General features: G+C 41.9%; 1 long non-coding RNA gene across 1 annotated transcript in view; it reads right to left on the bottom strand.

Annotated features, from left to right (window-relative positions):
• The window catches only part of LOC146821487 (uncharacterized), a 54,112-nt gene extending 50,247 nt beyond the window's left edge, over window positions 1-3,865 (bottom strand). The window contains exon 1 of the long non-coding RNA XR_014962725.1: window positions 3,378-3,865. This is a non-coding gene — a long non-coding RNA (uncharacterized LOC146821487). The remainder of the gene's footprint in view (window positions 1-3,377) is intronic.
• Window positions 3,866-20,336: the final 16,471 nt, after the last annotated feature.

The raw sequence follows: 20,336 nt of genomic DNA, 5'->3' as shown, positions 1-20,336 counted from the left end.
GTAAGCATCTGATAATCATGTGCCAGTTTGTGACTACTTTATTCACATGTGACTCCAGGCTAACCTTCTCGTTGAAGCTGACCCCCAAATTGCGCACTGTCTTCGCAGGAACCAGAGGAGTATCCAAGGTAAAAGGCCAAAAATTAGATGGCAAAGCCTTCGGCACTTTACCCACTGCACAGTGCAGGATCTCAGTTTTGGCATTGTTAAATTGCAGAGCATTGTTTCTCAACCAAGACACCATTTCGGCCATACACTTATGAAACAATACTTGGGAGTCAGCGTGGTCCCCCTCCAGGGACACAATCAGTTACGTGTCATCAGCATAATTGACCGCCCTGATGTTATTAGTTTTAATAATCTCCACCAGTGGCCGCATATATACATTAAACAAGACAGGGCTAATTGAGGATCCCTGAGGAACACCATGCTCATTAGGGAAAAAGGCTGATTGATACGGAGGCAGAAACACTGCCTGCCGTCTACCTGTCAGGTAAGAGCGGAGCCATTTCAAAGCCAGATTTGTAACTCCCACCTCCTCTAACCTTAGCAATAGAATGTCATGGTTAACCGTGTCGAATGCGGCGGACAGATCTCACTGTGGTCCGCAATCAAGTGATGAGATGGTGCGGTCCACTTTCCAATGAGTGGGGGATGAGGAAAGCGAATGACGTGACTGTCCTGATGCCGAGGCTTGATTTATGGGCCACCCGTGGCACCCAAGCGCCACTCTCAGTGTTTTAACATTGTGGCATAGGTCGTACAGGTGTAGGTGATCCCCAGGCCGCATGGCGACTCATCATCAACTTCTTCCTTTCATGGGGGGGGGGAACCCATCAATGCACAATGTAACAGCACACTTCAGGCTGCGTGGCTGCAAGGAGGTGAAAACAAAACCTGTACAATGATTTGTGGGGCAAGGCACAAGAAATGTAGAACATTTTTTTATGGACAATACCCCAGTGGTTACTGCTGATGGGTATCACCTTTTCAGGCAATGGATCAAGGTCTTGAGAAGTTATAAATGTTAGGGGCAAGATAAACAGATGTACTCATGGAATTTTTAGATTTTCAGCCCAGTTGGGCTCAAGGCCGATTAAGGAGATGATAGCAATCCATAGGGCCAGGGTTTTATCTATTGTTTCCTCAAACGCTTATTCTGTTTGCCTACTTCAGCCTCTTCCGAGATTATTCATAGAGAGGCAGGACTAGAACTTCTTACAGGTATAGTCACACTCCGTCCCCTGTTGCTTTGGTGTTCCATTTGGTCCAAAGATGAGACTAGTTTTACCAAGTCAATTATTTTAAATTGCTTGTCAATGGATAATGCATTGACTATTCCCTGGCTAAGCTATATTAACTTTTTTTATAATAAATTATTTAAGATTCCTGTCCAGACTAACCCCTTACCGGTAATATCACTTACCAAACTGTCTATTCGAGAACCTTTCCTGATTTATAAAAGGGAAGCCCGGGAGAAATGTGAGAGAGGGAAATCAACTGTCATGTTTTATCTAACACTTATGTTAAAGGAGGGCTGCCAAGATTACTTAACTTATACCTCTAACTTAATGCATCATTTTGTATTAGTCAGATTTAGATTGGGAATCTCTTATCATTTAGTTGCCTTCCTCATCATGAAAATTTGTCCCGCAAATATGAACCCCTGCCCATGTGACGACCAGAGCAAGTAAAGCACTATGCACTTTATATATTTTTTTTGTGACTTTTATTCAAGTTTGAGACGCTATTATTTAAAAACACTTTTGTTTGCACAAGGTATCAGGTTGCATATTGCTCTTCTAAAATATATGCTTGAGTTAAATGAAATAAAGGTCTGTCTCAATGTTGCACTTTTTATTACAAATGCAATTACTATACGTAAAAGTATTGTCACACTGACACAGTGATGATCTTTTGGAATTTAGATGTAAATCTTATCATTTAAAATAATTTTTATACGCCTTTGGCGTGATTAATTGTAATATCATGATGTACATTGAGTGTTGTTTTATCTTACCTTTCTTAATTTTCTACAGTAATTATGTGCAATGTGAATTGTTTTTAATCTGCTCCTGAATACTTTTATGGTTGTTTTATACATACCCAATAAATTTTCTTGAACTGAAGAAGGTGAGTGCGGCTCCGCGGTGCCCGTAGTTTCTACGATTTAGGCCCGTCTACCTAGGGCAAGGTAAATCAGGTGTCGCACTGACCAGCAGCTCCAGTAGGTGTCCATGATATTCAGGATCGCCCTGCAACCTAAGTGCTCCACAGCACGGCACATGGCAGTATGGAGGTTGTTTGGGTTCCCCCCGGCCTCCAGTAAATGGCTCAATTGGTGCTGAGTTATCTTCCTGCTGTAAGTCGTCGCTGCCAGGGCTAACTCAGCGCGGAGTGCAGCAGATGTAGCTGAATCATGGATTGCTGAGCCAAGTGGTCTTACAACATGACTGCCATCTTGCTACGCCTGGCCACACCTCTTAGCTTTTTGGGTATTCATACAGATTCTAGGAACCTACTCATAGAAATCTATCAAATGTAATGATTATCAATCATACCTAGTTACATCTGCTGAAATTCCACAAACTTGGCAATTATGCCACCAGATGGCTATTTATTTGTTTTTAAGTTGAATACATGTGCACAAAAAACAATATGAATTATCAACAAAACTATAAAACAATTTCATTTACTGTTACTGTGCATTTGTTATGAATCGTATTTTGGCATATGAAATATACAGAAAGTAACACTGTATCAAACATTAGCTATAATGTTGCATCTATAAATGCAGTATATCTAATTGTAAGAAATTGAATTTAAGTTTGGGGCGGGCGACTGCTCACCTCAAGGAATAATCACACCTCTTGTCAGAGTGAATTCTTAAATAAATTAACCTGGGCTCGACCACCTGATAGCAATGGCACAGAGAAGACATACTTAACTTAGGGCATTGTGTGGAGTATGTATAGATAACCACAACAGTAATAAAGTCAGAAAGCCAAGCAATAAAAATTCCAAACAAAATTTGAAATATTGAAAAACATGTAAAAACTAAAATGGCACCAAAGTGACAAAGCATCCAATTGAGTGAACCAGAGTTATGAATTTTTAAAGTTTAAAATAAATGTATCTATTTAACGGGGGCAAGATGGCGGCCGCTGCGTGGGCTGTGTAAGCAGCTCTGATCCTCGTCCCGGGTTTGGAAGGAGAAACGAGATAGCTGCTCTCCTCATGGAAAAAGCGAAAAAATGTTTGAATTTCTATATTGAACCGTAATCGGTCTCAACGTGGAGAAATATTGGGGGATATTAATCTCCAAGCTCCGGTGAAGACGAGACCTGCAGAGACTAGGTAGAGGAGGAGTTCCTTACCTGTTTTCTGACGTTCCGGTCAACGACGGCTAACGGCTGGATGGTGTTTGGGCTCCTACGGCTAACAAAAGTGCCAAATTGGTGGCTTTTTCTTGCTGTCTCCCCTGGCGTTTTTTGAAAAGTCTTCAGCGGATGTGGAAAGGCTGTTAGCAGCAGCGATACTCGAGAAATGCCACCGAAAGCATCGAAAGCAGCACTGAAAACAGCGACCTGAAATGCTAAAGCACAGGCGATTATACTGGAGGACTTGCAAAGCGGGGAGGCTGACGAGGCGGATTCTACGGCTGAGACGGGTGAGAGAAGGGGGGATGGAGAAGGTGTGTTCCCCCGGAATTTTCCTAATACAACTTCGAAGAGGGGAGGGGGTCAAATCGTGAAAGAGAAAAATGCTTCAATACCCTCAATAACACCGGGTTTGCCAAAACAGGGAATACGAACTCTTCCAGAAATGTTTGGAAAGCAAACGCCAAAGGATACATTGTTGCAGCACGCGCAAAGAAAGGATACAGGTTTTAACCGAGATAATGATGTATCGGATTCTCTACCTGTAACAAAGTTTATATTAAAGAATTTGGAGCAAACGAAGGAGTCCAGCAAGGAGAATCAGTTTAGTGATAAGCCAGAAGGGTGCATTGTGGGAGTTGAAGTTCTTGAACATTCTTTGCCGAATGAGCCGGTTGGCATTTCGGAAAACCCGATATTGGAGATGGATTCGTTGGGTTTAAATAAGGGGATTCTGCTACAGAATTTATCAGGATCTCAAGAACTGGCTGTTAATTTTTACTCTTTATCATACTTTTCATCAGATGAAAGCACTAATCTAAGTAAGGACTGCTTGGATAACGAAGAGGGGGGAAGTACGGATGATGATGATGATGATGATGTAGCAAGATTGAATATGGGTTCCCCGAACACTGCTGCAACTACTGTCAAAAAAGTAAAAGCAAGGAAGAGCCGACTCAATTATGGTAATCAATTAAAGGCTAACTCCCTATCTGGTTTAGTGTCCCCAGAGAGCAAAATGGCAGGATTGGACTCAGAGGAAGCTTCCAGGTTAAATCTAGCCTGGGGAGCAAACATTGGATCAGGAGATAACTTTATCTATGATTTATAATAACATGATGGAACATAGAGCTTAGACAAAGTTAGATAATACCCGTATGCAAGCAACTTGTCGCAAAGTAAAGAATTCTGTTAGGAGGGTAATTAAAATATGCTCCGATATGGCTCTCAGGGTGACCGAAGCAGAGTCCAGGATCTCTACATTAGAAGACGAATTAGTCGCTCAGAAACTTGAGTTAAAATCTATAAAAGCACATCGAGATGATATTAATTTTAAACGGTCAGAGTTGGAAAATCAAGCACGTAGAAAGAATTTGCGTATTCTAGGCATTCCGGAAAAAAAGGAGAGTTGAATATTCGGGAGTTTGTCTGTGAATTGTTTTCAGAGGGTTTTCCGGAGCTGACTCTTTGGGACTGGTCAACAGAGATACAAAGAGCACACAGGATCCCGTTTAATGTGAGAAAATCAAGGCAAGGAGAGGAAGACAGACCTAGAGCTATTCTTATTCGATTCAATAATTTTTGGGCAAGAGAGGCTGTTTTTGGATTAGCCAGACCGGACAAAAAGAGAACAGCGAAGGGATGTGACTTTTTTGTAAGACCTGATTTTTGCAAAGAAACGGTATCAAAACGTTGGCATTTGCGGCAGCTCATATCTAGCTTTCAAGCGAAAGGTGCAACAGTGTATTTACAAAACCCAGCCAAGCTGAAGATTATTATTAAGGGCCAGATCAGGTTTTTCTTCTCAGAGATTGAGGCTAAAGAGTTCTTACAGTCACTATAATCTATGTGTAGAAATGCATCCTTGTAAGAATTATATTGAGGGGAGTATAATTAATGTGTAGACTCTTAAGATATTATTTTTCCCTTTCCTACCTGGATGATGGGGGGGGGGGGTCTTCCATACTTTTAGGGACTGACAGTCCTTATGCCCTATATGGTGGGTTGGGAGGGGTGGGAGGGGAGGGTGGAAGGGGAAGGGTATTGGGAACAGGGTGAGGGGAAGGTGGAGGGAGAGGGGTGTTGGAAGGGAGAAAAGCCAGCCGCAGCCTTGGTATGTATATGGACTGATTTTTGTATAAGAATTGCACAGATACAAGAGCCAAGTGGTATATTAATTAGTTTAATTCAGGCTTTGAGACTTTTTTTGGAGAAATTTCTTTTTTTTTCTTCCTTAAAATATGGCTAGAAAACTAAAGATATGCACTCTTAATATTTGTGGGTTGAACGGCGTTAAAAAAGGAAAGGTATTAGGTAAACTTATTCAGAATATACATATTGATCTATTATGTTTACAAGAAACTCATATAGCATGGGAAAAAAGGGGATGTTTGAAAAAATTGGGGTTAGAATTGGTTGCTTGCTCCAAACAAACAGGGGTGAAGAGAGGTGTAGCTATTTTGATGAAACGCGGTTTAGGTACATGCATTAAAATGTTGGAAGATAAACGGGGCCGATGGGCTATCTGCGTATTTGAGATTGAGCAGTATAGATGTACTCTTTGTACTGTATATGGTCCGAATCTGGATGATGTGGAGCTTATGAATTTTTTAAATATAGAATTAGCTCAATGGCCACAACCATTAATCATGTGCGGTGATATGACATTCACCTGGAAGCCAATTTTGATATAAGGATTACCTCAATGTATACTGGAAGGAAACCACAAACATTTGCAGCTCTGCGGGAGTTAATTTTAGATCATGGGTTACATGATGCTTGGAATGTTATGTATTCAGATGACCTTGGGTATACTTTTTTTTCGGCCCCACATAATAAATTTGTTCGGCTAGATTATTTTTTAATCTCACGTCAATGCATTGGAAAGATTAAGTTGGAGATTTTACCCAAACTTATCTCTGACCATAATCCCCTAATACTGGATCTTATAATACCTGTGCAGAGGGGAGAAGAAGTTTGCCCATGGTCTTTTGAAAGAAATCTATTGTTGGATGAAGAGTACTGTGAATTTATGGCTAAAGTGATACAAGTGTTTTTTAAATTTAATAAGGGAACTACATCGAATAAGATAGTTTGGGATACTTTTAAGGCTATAGTAAGTGGCGAAACTCTAAGTTTTTCGAAATCACGGCGCAAAAGATTAATGACTAAATATAGAAATGACTTCATGAAAGTCACATTAGCGGAACACAAATTAGCTGAGGCAATTAGATTCGATAAAGACGTAGACCTGGCTATAAAGAGGTCTGTAGCGTATTCTAATGTTGCTGATCAAATTGCTTTCAAATATAAACAATACAAAGAGCAGGTATATGAATTCGGTGAAAAAACCGGTAGAATTTTGGCTAAGAGGCTAAGGCAGAAAACTGTATACAATGATATAGCTAAGATTATTGATGGAAATTGAATTTTACAAGAAACTAAAGAGGGCATTTTAGAAGCTGTACAGATATTCTATCAATCTTTGTATAGTGCACCATTAGACGAGATATCAGACAATGGTGAAAAGGATTATCTCTTAGATTTAGAACCCTTAGTACTGTCAACTGCACAAAAAACAGTGTTATCTGTTCCTATAGTATGGGAAGAATTGGAGAAAGCTTTATTAGATCTAGCTTTAGGTAAAGCCGTGGGTCCGGACAACATCCCCCTGGAATTTTATCGTACGTTTAGAAAGTTACTTAAAAAAGAGTTATTAGAAATATGCCAACAATCTTTTTTGGGAAATCCTCCAGATTTGTGGTCTGAAGCAACTATAGTAATCTTTAAAAAAAAGGGGAGGATAGACACGGACATGGGTTCATATAGACCGATATCTCTTCATAACGCGGACAGCAAGATCTATTCAAAGATTATAGCAAATAGGCTGAACGATCTTATGCCAATGCTGGTGTGTAAGAGACAACATGGTTTTATTACGTATCGCGACACGACAGATCATATTAAAAGAATCATAGCATTATTGGACTGGGCACAGGCCTCTAATTCGCTGGTCGCAGTAGCGTTACTGGACGCGGAAAAAGCTTTTGACCGCGTCTCTTGGAAATTTTTGTGGTCATTTTTTTTTAGCTTGGAAAGGGTTTCCTGTAGGATTTATTAAAGCTATACAAGCTTTATATAATCACCCGAAGGCAGTAATCCGTATGTCGGGTAGACTTTCAGGTGATATAATGATTACAAGGGGGACAAGACAAGGCTGCCCTAGCTCACCCTTATTATTTGCGCTATACATTGAGCCCTTTTTAAATAGTTTGGAAAACAACTCGGTAATCGAGCCGGTTCGAATACATAATGTCGCTTATAAAGTATTTGCATACGCGGACGATATCGCTATTGTTACACCTAATATTAAGATTGCTCTACCTAAGACAGTGGAAGCAGCCGAGAAATTCGGACGATATTCTGGCTATAAATTAAATGTCTCTAAGACTCAGCTGCTTCATTCGGATGCAGGGCGTCCGGATGACATGATGTTTGAATTAGAAGCTACTGATTTGGGAATTAAAATATCTCCAGTAATAGATAATATTGTACGGCTAAATATTGACCCAATAATAGTGTCAGCTAACAAGACCTTAGAAAAGCTGGATAATCTTCATTTGTCTCTATATGGCCGTAGTAATGTGTTAAAGATGGTACTTTTTCCTAAATTTTTGTATTTATTTCGCACAATTCCTCTACTTTTTCCTACAGCTTTTTTTGATCGTATTGACAGAATGTCTTCTAGGTTCCTTTGGAGCTATCACAGGTCTAGAAGAGCCATTAAAAAATGCATGCTGCCTAAAGATAGAGGAGGATGGGGAATACCAAATTTTAATTTATATTACTGGTCTGCTTTTTTGCAGAATATGGGTGTCTTATTTGTTCACAATGCGAAGATTGAGAAATCAGTAACCCCAACAATATATGAGATGGTTTTGGGTGAGGAAGCTCGACAATGTTTAGTACGTATTATCGAACCAAGTTACTGTAAAAAAACTAAATTTAAACTGATTATAGCAGCCTTCGAGATTTGGAGAAAAGTTAAAAAAAGAATTGGCTCTTATCTGTATATCTTATCTGTATATCACTTGGAAATGTCAGTATATAAAACAAAGGGCAGGAGGAGACGATTATTGGGCCAGAAGATATGGTCCCCATTGTCAAAGTGGCTATGAAGTTATTGTTATAATTTGATGACAAAAAAGACTGATTCTTTTCATATATTTGTTTCTTGGCTGTAAGCTGGCATAAAAATTAATAAAATATAAAGAAAAATAAATAAATAAAATAAATGTATCGCCAAAAAGCACAACGCGCCAATGGTAATCAACAGTCGCTGTAGACCGGGACATAGGCGCAGTGCTTAGCTTGTTAATGAATAAGTGTTATGGCCCTTGTCAGGAGACCATTGAAGCTAGCACCACCATTTGCCCCTGCCAGCGCTGCCAACCCAACTACTAACCAACTGACTCCTACATTTGTGACAATTAAGATTAATCCAGTCATCCAAAACTATAAAATGACTTGGGTGGCAGGTATTATTCATTTTTATTGTAAATTGAATTACAGAACAACTCTTCTTGTGCTCAATTAAGAATTAGACAAACAATGCTACCATAAGGCATACCATCATAAGGGTTGGTGCTGAAAATTAAGTGCTGGTGTCAAGCGGTGGAAACCACTGGCTCAAACAAAGCTCTGCTTAGCAGGATTTGAGGGCATCCACAATGGAGACCCAGTTGGATAAAACAAGCAGATTGGTCCCATCAAAATTTGGAAGTTGAAAATTTAGAAAAAAATCTAAGGGGCTCATTAGGATGGCGGGCGGCTTTGATCCGCCCGCCACTGTAGCGGTGATTGGGTCTGACCACCATGTGTGTGGCGGTCCTGCCCATCCAATTATGATGGGACCGCCACTGCTGCGGTCGGATTCTGCATCCTTAACATTGCGGTGGTGGCTGCTGACAGGAGCACCGCCGCGATGTTAAAAAGAGCATGTTGTGCATTTCACTGCACTACGTGGCAGGCACTACACTGTAGAATAGGAGAGATTTGGCACTCCTGCTTATCAACTGGTTATGTCTCAACTCACCAAGTTTGAAACTATTTGTGTGCTATGCTTGTCTTATGCCTGCCTAGCATGTATGACTGATAACTATTGTGGCCGGGTTTTCAGTCACCTGGACACAAGCATGCACTGCTTTGATGATACACTTCATTTTTTCAAACAGTCAACCATATTTCAATGAACTATTCAACAGTATTTAATATCCTACTATTCACACAAAATCATTATCAACACATAATCATTTGAATTTAACAATCAGTTACAAAGAATTTCACTGTTTAACAGCCAATGTATTGATGCTTGTGGATCTTCGCCCAATGCATTTCGGGACAATAGGTCCCTTTGTCAGGGGCAAACCTGTCAATAAAGCACATTATCAGCTTCATATGCTCATTTGTGGTTAATCTACACAGCTGTAATGTCAATCAATAAACGTCACTATGTCACCATATGAGTGCGTCAAAGTCAGTGTCTTGGATGTAGGAAACCTTTCTTAACCATAGTGCGTTGTTCAAATGCAATACATCTTTTTAGTGCAACCACCGATGTGAGAGTCTTTAAAAAACCGTCACCAAACCACACATTTGGCCAGAACCTCGAAATAATGCTCACTCACGTTAGCGTTCTGCTAAATCAGCTTCCTCCCGAAACCACCGAACTCGTCACGCATGTAAACGCTCTAAATATGTGCAAAACAATATATGTAAATTCACTGACAATCAGATAATATTAGCAAATTGTTGGCTCTGAATGCCTCATACTAGGGCAGAACCGTACCTGTTTCCTGTTTCAGCACAACACGGGTGTGCGGATGGTAAGGGGATATCCAGGATATCAGAGGCGGAATGCCTCTGTGATTTTGTAGCCCCCAGTGGGGACATACTTAAAGGAGTAGCCCTCAGTATCAAGTCTGGCTCTCCTAGAGATCAAGCCTCCCCCAAGATCCTAGGAGGGAGTTTAGCTGTTTTAGAGCCTTATATTAGACATCTTCTTGAGCTCTCGTTCTCATCTGGAGTTGTCCCTAAAAGATTTAAAGAGGCTATCGTCATTCCTCTAAAAAAGAAATCGCACATTAGTATGAGTCAGCTGGATAACCTTCGTCCCATCTCTCTCCTGCCTTACTTTGCTAAATTAGCAGAGAAGGTGGTAAACATCCAACTGACTGCTCACATCAATCACCATAACCTTCTTCACCCTACACAATCAGGCTTCCATGCCACTTACTCTACTGAATTGGCACTGCTTTTATCTACTGAAACCATCCGTAGACATGTAGATGCAGGACAGACGGTTGCTCTAGTCCTTTTAGATCTCACTGCCGCATTCGACACTGTTGCCCATCATACGCTACTTCAGCGCCTTGGGGAAGGAGGCATGGCTGGTACGGCAATGGAATGGTTAAGGTCCTTTATGCTTGACCGCAGTTTTCAGGTGTCGCAGAAACCTTTCCTCTCCAAAAGTGTCAAGCTGGACAAAGGGGTCCCTCAGGGCTCCATACTTAGCCCGACTCTCTTTAATCTCTACAACACCCCCCTGGCAGAGATTGTAGGGAAGTTTGGAGTCAGTGTGGTGTCATGCGCTGACGACACACAACTTGTGGTGACTCTTACTCAAGACTCTGAGGAGGCAGCCATACATTTTTCAACGTGTCTTCAAGAACTGGTGTCATGGATGGCCTCTAATTGCCTTAAACTTAATGGCAATAAAACAGAGGTTCTAGTGATAGGTAAGGCTCCCTCGATTTGGTCCTCTGCATGGTCGCCTCAGATGCTGGGTCCTACCCCATCACCTAGGGATCAGGTAAAGAACCTGGGGATGTGGCTAGACACCAAACTTTCTTTGGAAACTGAAACCAGGCGAGTGACGGGAAATTGTTATGGGGTCCTGCGCAGTCTCCGGAAGACCTTAGATGTACTCCCTGTGTCAGCGAGGAAAACGATGGTCCACGCCCTTGTGTCATCTCGTTTAGACTACGGGAATGTTCTTTACTTGGGAACAAATACTAAATGTGTTCAGAGACTCCAGCACATCCAGAATGCAGCAGCGCATCTCGTTCTAATGCTTCCGAGGAGAGCCTCATCCACCAAGGCCCCGGCTTCCCTGCATTGGCTCCCGGTGAGGGAACGTGTTCTTTTTAATGCTATGTGCGTTAGTCACCACATTCTGCAGAAGAAGGGCCCCTCCTATCTGCATGACCTGCATGTCCCCATGCGTTGTTTAAGATCTGGTGGGACGGGTCAGGCCAGCATCCCAACCATCAGAAGAGCCAGGATGGGCGGGCGCTCCTTCCGCTTTTTAGTGGCCACATACTGGAACAAACTTCGATAGGGCTCCGGCTGGAATCATCTGAGACTATCTTTCGGCGAAAGCTCAAGAAGTGGCTTTTCCCATCTGGTAATTCCCCTATCTGATCCATTTCTGCCTAACCCTACTTGCCTCTTGTCGCAGTGCGGGGACACACTAGCTAGTGTAGCCATGCGCTTTTTAAATTTGCTTATTATTATTATTAGTAGTAGTAGTAGTACTGTCCTCGTAGGAGGGCTTAATGCTTAGGGGACGCTGGCTGTATCTGTAAATATACAGAGACCCCGGTTACCGAAATAATAAACATAAATGTAATCTTACACATTTAGTGGATAGGGCAGTCTGCCACTTCTTCTTACCTAAGCGTTCCAGTTGTTCAGCGTGCTGTCTCGGTGCCAACAAAGTTTCTAACTCCTCGCATTCCGATATTAAACAAGAGGGCATGGACAATGCAAGGAGACTTTTGCAGAGAGTAGCATTTTGGATCAAAAAACTGAATACACTTATGCCCATGGGCCTGAATGATAAATTTGAGATGGCATGCTTTTTATAAATAAAAAAAAAAGCAAAAGGCAAAACACATTACACTGCAAAATAAGCAACTTTACATTGAGAAGGGACCTCCATAAGGTAGATAATAATAGTGCAGTTTGTTTGAAACAGCAAAAAGAGGAGTGTGTATAATATGGTTTCTAATGTATGAAACTATGGATATTAGGAATGAGCATTTAATAAGTGAGAATGTTCATAGTAAAAACTGCCTAATATACACACATGAGAGACTGACATCTACTATACACACATTGTCGATTGACATAGGGGATTGACTAGTAGACTCTTTACTGTGGACTGAGTCGAGCTACAAGCGAGTAAATTATTGAATTATCAATGTGTATTAGGAATTTTACTCGATATACATCAGGTTAATTCGGGTTTCTGTCTCCGCGAATATAGTCATACTGGTGTTCTTGACATTTAGATAGTGAATTGCATATTTCAAGATGGCACCCAAAGTCAAAATCTCGAATGTAGTCTCGCGGTACCTCGGACCCGACTACATATCCCTAATATCGGAATGCGAGGAGTTAGAAACTTTGTTGGCACCGAGACGGCACGCTGAAAAACCGGAACGCTTAGGTAAGGAGAAGTGGCAGACAACCTTATCCACTAAATGTGTAAGATTATGTTTATGTTTACTATTTCGGTAACCGGGGTCTCTGTATGTTTACAGATACGGTCGGCGTCCCCTAAGCATTAAGAGCTCATGCGAGGACGGTACTACATAGGAAACAGGTACGGTTCTGCCCTAGTATGAGGCATTCAGAACCAACAATTCGCTAATAATATCTGATTGTCAGTAAATTTACATATATTGTTTTGCACATATTTAGAACGTTTACATGTGTGACGAGTTCGGTGGTTTCGGAACGCTAACGTGAGTGAGCATTCTTTCGAGGTTCTGGCCAAACGTGTGGTTTGGTGACGGCTTTTTAAAGAGTCTCACATCGGTGATTGCACTAAAAAGATGTACTGCATTTGAACAATGCACTGTGGTTGAGAAAGATTTCCTACATACAAGACACTGACTTTGACACACTCATATGGTGACATAGTGACGTTTATTGATTGACATTACAGCTGTGTAGATTGACCACAAATGAGCATATGAAGCTGATAATGTGCTTTATTGACAGGTTTGCCCCTGATGAATCGACCTATTGTCCCAAAATGCATTGGGCGAAGATCCACAAGCATCAATACATTGACTGTTAAACAGTGAAATGCTTTGTAACTGTTTGTTAAATTCAAATGTAAATTTAAATGATTATGTGTTGATAATGATTTTGTGCGAATAGTATGATATTAAATACTGTTGAACAGTTCATTGAAATATGGTTGACTGTTTGAACAAATGAAGTATATCATCAAAGCAGTGCATGCTTGTGTCCAGGAGACTGAAAACCCGGCCACAATAGTTACGAGGCACTACACTGTGCCTGCCACTTGGTGCAGTGAAATGTATACCCTCCCAGTGCACCCACACTTCCCCCAACACAAGGGGGGCCCACAACGGGCCCCAGAAGACATTCTCCGCGAGCCTTTCAATGGTGGTTCAACTGCCACGGAAAGGTTGGGTACCGCCGGCATCATAATCGTGCCTGCGGAGCCTGCTTGGCTCCACCGCAATTGTGAGCATGCTGACTGCTCTGCCGGGTAATCATAACGATTGCTACTGGCGGAAAAGTGGCAGCCGGATTTTCCCTCCGCCGCGGTACCCGCTGCCATTTTAATTGGGCAGTGGGTAAATCCTGTGCAATTGCGGAAGGACCGCCACCGCCTGTCGCCATCCTAATCAACCCCTAAGTCTTCATTTAGTAAGGGACTTCATCACTTTTATCAAATAACATTCCTCTCTGTGTGGGTCTAAGATGGAAATGTAGCCACTGCTGTGGAATCACAGGTCAGATAATGGATGCAGGTTCGAGTTTTCAATTTTTGGTAGAAAATGTTCTCAGTCCTAATGTAGAAAGGTACTTAGTCATTTTTTCGGCGGTGCAGATATATCTGCATGGAAGAAAGTTGAAATTTAATCCAACACCTTTCTGATACTTTTCATTGAGGGTTCCACTGATGCTCTGGAGCAAACATTTTTCAAAGTTTGCAAACTTTCCTCTGGTGTCCGAAAAACCACGGGAGGTCACTTCTAAGGCACCCAGGACCTTAGTGGAGGGAACTTAGAGACTTTCACAGCATCAGGCAGAGTCTTTCAGCAAAGAACAGTTAAAGTCCAGTTGCGGGTAGTCAACTGGGCACTTTAGGAAATAGGCTTCTTGAATCGTGTTGTGTCCCTCTAACTACGCAGGAGGTCAGCCAGACAGTCGAATATCTAGCAGATACATGGGGGTAGAAATCTACATAACAAAGAAGTCACTAGCCAAAGTACACCTCATTTGCAACCCTCCAGGAGACATATTACAATACACAAAATGCTACACTGCAACACCATTTTCCTTGGAGACTTCAACCTTCACTGGAGCAAAAAGATCGACATGCAAGTCTCCACTCTAAACTAATTCCTTTTGGACCATAACTTCATCCTATCATGCACAAGCCCAACTCATAAAAAAGGATCAACGTTTGACCCAATCATATCTAAAGAAGCAGCACAGTACATTGAATCAATCCCAGCCAATTACTGGTCTGACTATCATTCAATCCTATTCCAGCTTAATTCACACACACAGAGAACCAAATGACAAGAAACCAAACAGAAATGCTGAGTTAGAGACACCAAAAACTTGGACAGGAAGGAATTGAATGCACTTTGCAAAAGAAAATCTCACTCCTCCTACTGTAACAGAGAATGTTCTTGAATTAACAAAGCACTACAACCAAACAATTTCAAACATAATGGAGTCAGTAGCCCCACAAGCAGAGCAGAGATGGAAACAGGAACCCTCGACATTGCTTCTACGCAAAGTATGTGATGGATGGAACAACTACAAAAAAAACATCTGGAATGCAAAAGCATCATACTTCATATCCCAACTCAACAATGCAAAGAATTGCCCTAGGCCACTATTTGAAATAGTGAGCCAACAAACCAGGGCAAACAATGTAACCAAGATAAACAATAACTCAGTAGAAAACTGTGAATCCTTTTCCTAATTTTTCAATGAGATTAGAAATTGAAAAAGAAATTGTGACCGACAAAGAAAGATAAAGAGCCACCATAGACAACGATCACCATTCAGTTGATAAATCTATGCCCCTAGTGGAGAACCTTATAGCAAACCACCCCTACAAGGCCAAAAATCAAGCTTTCTGGAGTGAGTTCAAAACACTAACTGTGGAAGAGATCCACAAGACCTTATTATCTGTAAAACCAACTCCTCATTTTAACGATTCTATCCCCTCCAGTATACTAAAGGAACTCAGTCACCTCTTTGCACCCATACTGACGGTAATAGTAAATTCATCGCTAAAACTGCCTGAAGACTGGGCAAGTGATATGCCTCTTGAAAAATGTAGGAGCAGACCCTAAAACACTGAGCCATTTTTGTCGGTGTCAAATATTCCTTTCCTGGCTAAATTGTTAGAAAAATGGGTGCACAACCATTTGCAACAGCATATATATCAATTCAACCTACTCAACAAATTTCAATCAGGAGTTAGACCAGGGCACGGCACAGAATCAGCCATTTTTCACATAATGGATGACACAGTTAAGATGCTAGACAACGATTCATGCCTACTCATCCTCCGAGACCTCACATTAGTGTTTGACATGGTCAATCAAATCAAATTACTAAAATTGCTAGAAAACAGAATGGGACTGTCAGAGAAAGTGCTCTTCTGGTTCACATCCTTCTTGCAAAACTGCTCACAAAGAATCAGACTAGTCAATTCCTTCTCTGTCTCTTCACCCATGAGATGCGGAGTCTGCAAGGATTGCCCATTTACCTCACACTCTTTAACCTATATATGGAACCTCTAAAGGAAATTCTCAAACAAGCAAACCTTTCTACCACAAGTATGCAGATGACAGAATTATACTTAAAGATAGTCTCCCTTGAAGGTGTCATCTAACTAAATAACACTGTAGTCAAAACTCAGTCTTGGGTAGCCAAAACAATCTTAAGCTGAACTCGCCGGAAACAGATTTCTTACATTTTACCCCTCATAACAGCTCCATACACATACATGAGTGGCTCAATTACCTTGACCACTCAACTGCAAACCTAACATTAATGATTCTGCTAAATCTCTTGGTATAACTTTGGACAAGAATTTGAACATGCAAGCACATATCAGTGCAACCACATGCAGTGCCGCAATCCAATTGAATCTGCTGAAGAAAGAGAAATCATTCCTACCACATCAGGACTTCAAATTAGCTGTAAAATTATTAGTGATCTCCAGACTAGAATAGGGATGCGCGACCCTTTCTGGACTTCACAAATCTCAAAGCGATCCTAACTGCTGCAGCTAGACTGGTAACAGGCACTAGACGCTTTGACTCCATTATCCCATCTCTTAGGACTCTCCACTGGTGCCCTCTCAAAGCCAGAACCCAAATGAAAATTGTTTGCCTCACGCATAAAACCTTACATTCTAACGAACCCAGGTGCCTGGCAGAAAAGATTCTATAGGAGGTAGCGTAGCCGCTCCTTCAGAAGCACAAACCCTCTCAGGCTAGAAACACCCCCCTCAGATTCAGAAAACAATAAACTTGCACACGCTTCTGTTCAGGATTTGCTCCTAAGATTTGGAACTCCCTACCAACCAAGATTCAGTCGTACGCATCGATCCACATTTTCAAATAAGACATTAAAAAGATCCTAATGAACAAATTCCTTTTTTAAAGTTGTACTAAGCTTGCCCCATTGAATGCAGTGGATGCCACAATGTCACTAATTCCAGTGCTGGAAAGAAGCCCATCCTTACCGGCAGAACACCTCATAAACAGGGTTCCCCGGGTAACTAGAAAAGATGGAGCTCAGAACAGACTCAGAAAACAATCATGGAGAATCAAACACAATGCCTCATAATCAAAGGATGGACATTTATCAATATTTGTGTTACAACATACTATATACTACTAGAGTCTTCCTGGTCCTTATCATATAAATAATAATAATAAAGGAGTTTGTAAAGCGCCTGGTTACACTAGCTTGTGTGTCCCCGTGCTGCGGCCTAGTGGAGCCAACCTAATGTGTGATAAGAGGCAGGGGGAGACAGAAAGAAAGAGCGCTTATGGCTGGAATAGCCAAGTCTTCAATTTGTTTCGTAACTTGCTTTCAGATATTTCCATCCGCAGTTCCAAGGGAAGTGCGTTCCACTGTTTAGCTGCCAGGTAGCGGAAGGATCGGCCCCCCATTCTTATTCTTTTTATAACTGGGACTTGAACCAGCCCAGCGCCCCAGGAACGCAGGGACCTGGTAGGCATATAGGGGGACAATAGGTTATGAAGGTAATTCGGACCCTTCCTCGTCTGGATTCGATGACTGATGAATAGGGTCTTAAATAGGATTCTTTCCTTAACTGGGAGCCAAAGTAGAGTGGATCGAGCATTTTTAGACGAGGCTCTCCTAGGGAGCATCAGGACTAGGCGGGCAGCCGTGTTCCGAATATATTGTAGTTTCTGAATGCTCTTGCTACTGGCACCCAAGTAGAGAGCATGCCCATAGTCCAAACGAGAGGTGACAAGTGCGTGGACTAGGGTTTTCCTGGCAGATACTGGAAGCACGTCTAGGACCTTCCAGAGGCCTTTCATTATGCCGAAGCAATTACCAGCAACCGTCCTGGAGTGGTGGTCAAAAGAGAGCTTGGAGTCCAGCCATATCCCCAGGTTCTTTACCTGCTCCTTAGGGGCGGGGATGGTGCCCAAGGTCTGTGGCCACCATTTGGGAGACCATAACATGGTAGCCTTACCCACAATTAGTACCTCGGTCTTATCACCGTTTAATTTTAAGCAGTTGTCAGCCATCCAGACAGTAAGTTCTTGTAGGCACGTGGAGAAGTTAGCGGCATCTTCCTCCTGAGATTGGGATAGAGATACTACAAGCTGCGTGTCATCTGCATATGACACGACACTGATGCTGTATTTTTCGATGTTTCCGGACAGGGGGGACATATACAGATTGAAAAGTGTAGGGCTTAATAAAGAGCCCTGGGGAACCCCCTGCCCCAACCTGATGTTCTTGGAGTAGTACGGCCCTTGGGCTACTTGAAAGCTCCTGTACTGGAGGAAGGAGCTTAACCATTTCAGTGCCAAGTTGGCTAGTCCACTTTCCTTAAGACCCTGCAGAAGAATGGGATGGGCCACGGTGTCAAACGCGGCACTAATGTCTAACAGGATCAGCGCCACCGTCTGTCCTGCATCGACCTGTCTGTGGATGGTTTCAGTGGAGAAAAGCAGTGCTGACTCTGTGGAGTATGTAGCCCGAAAACCTGATTGCGTGGAGTGTTAGAGGTTAGCCTGGTTCATGTGCCGTATTAGTTGGTCATTGACCGTTTTTTCTGGAATTTTGGCAACGGTCGTAGATTCTCCAACTGGCTACAACTGATCCCGGGTTTTTTCTTTATGGGCACAACCACTGCCTCTTTCCACCTTTGGGGGACTACGCCTGTAGAAAAAGAGAGTCTAATGAGGTGCCTAAAGTAGGAAGCCAGAATGTCCATACTCTCCTTCATATTTCTTGGTTTCATAGGATCTTTCGGGGAGCCTGACTTGATGCTCAAACCTAAGGCTGATATGAATGGAAATATTCTTATAGCCTACAAACAAGGTAGAATCATATGGAACACCCACATCATGAATAAACTGAACACCATGATTATCTCTCAGCGATTGCTTTAATTTAACAAAGAAACTAATCCATTCCCAAAATTCGAACAAACACTTTCTTCAATAGTGCACGCACTCCAGAAGCTGCTCGTCCCTAATAACAATCCAATACAGTCAAGAAAATGTAACAATCCTAAAGAGGGTATCTCAGGACGGGTGAATAAGCTAATTAGACATCAATTTATAAGCTTCTCAGCCTTCAGGAAGAAAGAAATCTCCACTTTACAGACAAAACGAAAGACAAGCTGATTAGAAAAAGAGATATCATAGATAGAAAATGGGTAGAACTTCAGGTGGCAGTCTCGCTAAAAACAATCAGCTATTCTGGCGCTTAATCGCTAAAGCAACTGCATGCAGAAAATCCCTAAATGCTTCTCCAGTTCGCCAAAATGAATGTGAAAAGTATCTTCTCGAATTCTACAAAGCGTATCTGACCTACTGAGGGGCAGATTGAATTATATATCAGGAGGGCTAGACCCTTTGCCCCGATGGGTCCAGATAAGATCCCCGTAAAAGTTCTCAAAAGCAACCATAAAGGATGGTGCATGTTTCTGGCTCCACGTTTTAGTTACAGCTATGATACTGGTCAAATGGACAGGAATCATTGTCATCCCACTCTTGAAGAAAGGCTCCGGCCTCTCTCCCAGTAACTATAGACACATTGCACTCCTGGATGCAACTGGGAAAATCTTTGCAGCAAGTGTTTGAGGTCATCTAAAAGACTGATCCTTCTCCAGGGGTGTGATTCTGATGGCCAAGGCAGAAATTCATCCTAATCATTCTGTAACTGACAACATCGGACTGTTGCAAACAATAATTTACAAGTATTTTATAATGATAGCCTTTAGCCTGTTTGTAGATTTTTCAACAGCCTTTGATAGGGTCGATAGACTGACCCTATGTAGGAAATTGGTGAAAACGAGGATCCCGGATGCTCTATTAAGATTCACTGTGGCCTTGCATACAACAATTTGGTGTAGAGTCCAGATGGGGATGTGGGGGGTCAGGGTTTTTACCCATAAGATCCCCACTTTGAATGGCCTGAAGCAAGGCTGCTTATTAGCCCCTCTGTTGTTCTCCTTATTCATAAGTGACCTACCCGAGTGCCTCCTAAGACTAAAGAATTTCCCCCCTAAGATAGCTTCACATGACATACACACTTTAATGTATGGTGTCATATTTGGCTTAACACCGATCGGCTTACAACGTTACTTTGATGCCCTCTTTAAAT

The sequence above is a fragment of the Triturus cristatus genome, chromosome 6 (genome assembly GCF_964204655.1).
Source record: "Triturus cristatus chromosome 6, aTriCri1.1, whole genome shotgun sequence".
Taxonomy (NCBI): domain Eukaryota; kingdom Metazoa; phylum Chordata; class Amphibia; order Caudata; family Salamandridae; genus Triturus; species Triturus cristatus.
Note: the sequence above shows the minus strand (reverse complement) of the source record. Positions and strands in the feature narration are given on the sequence as shown.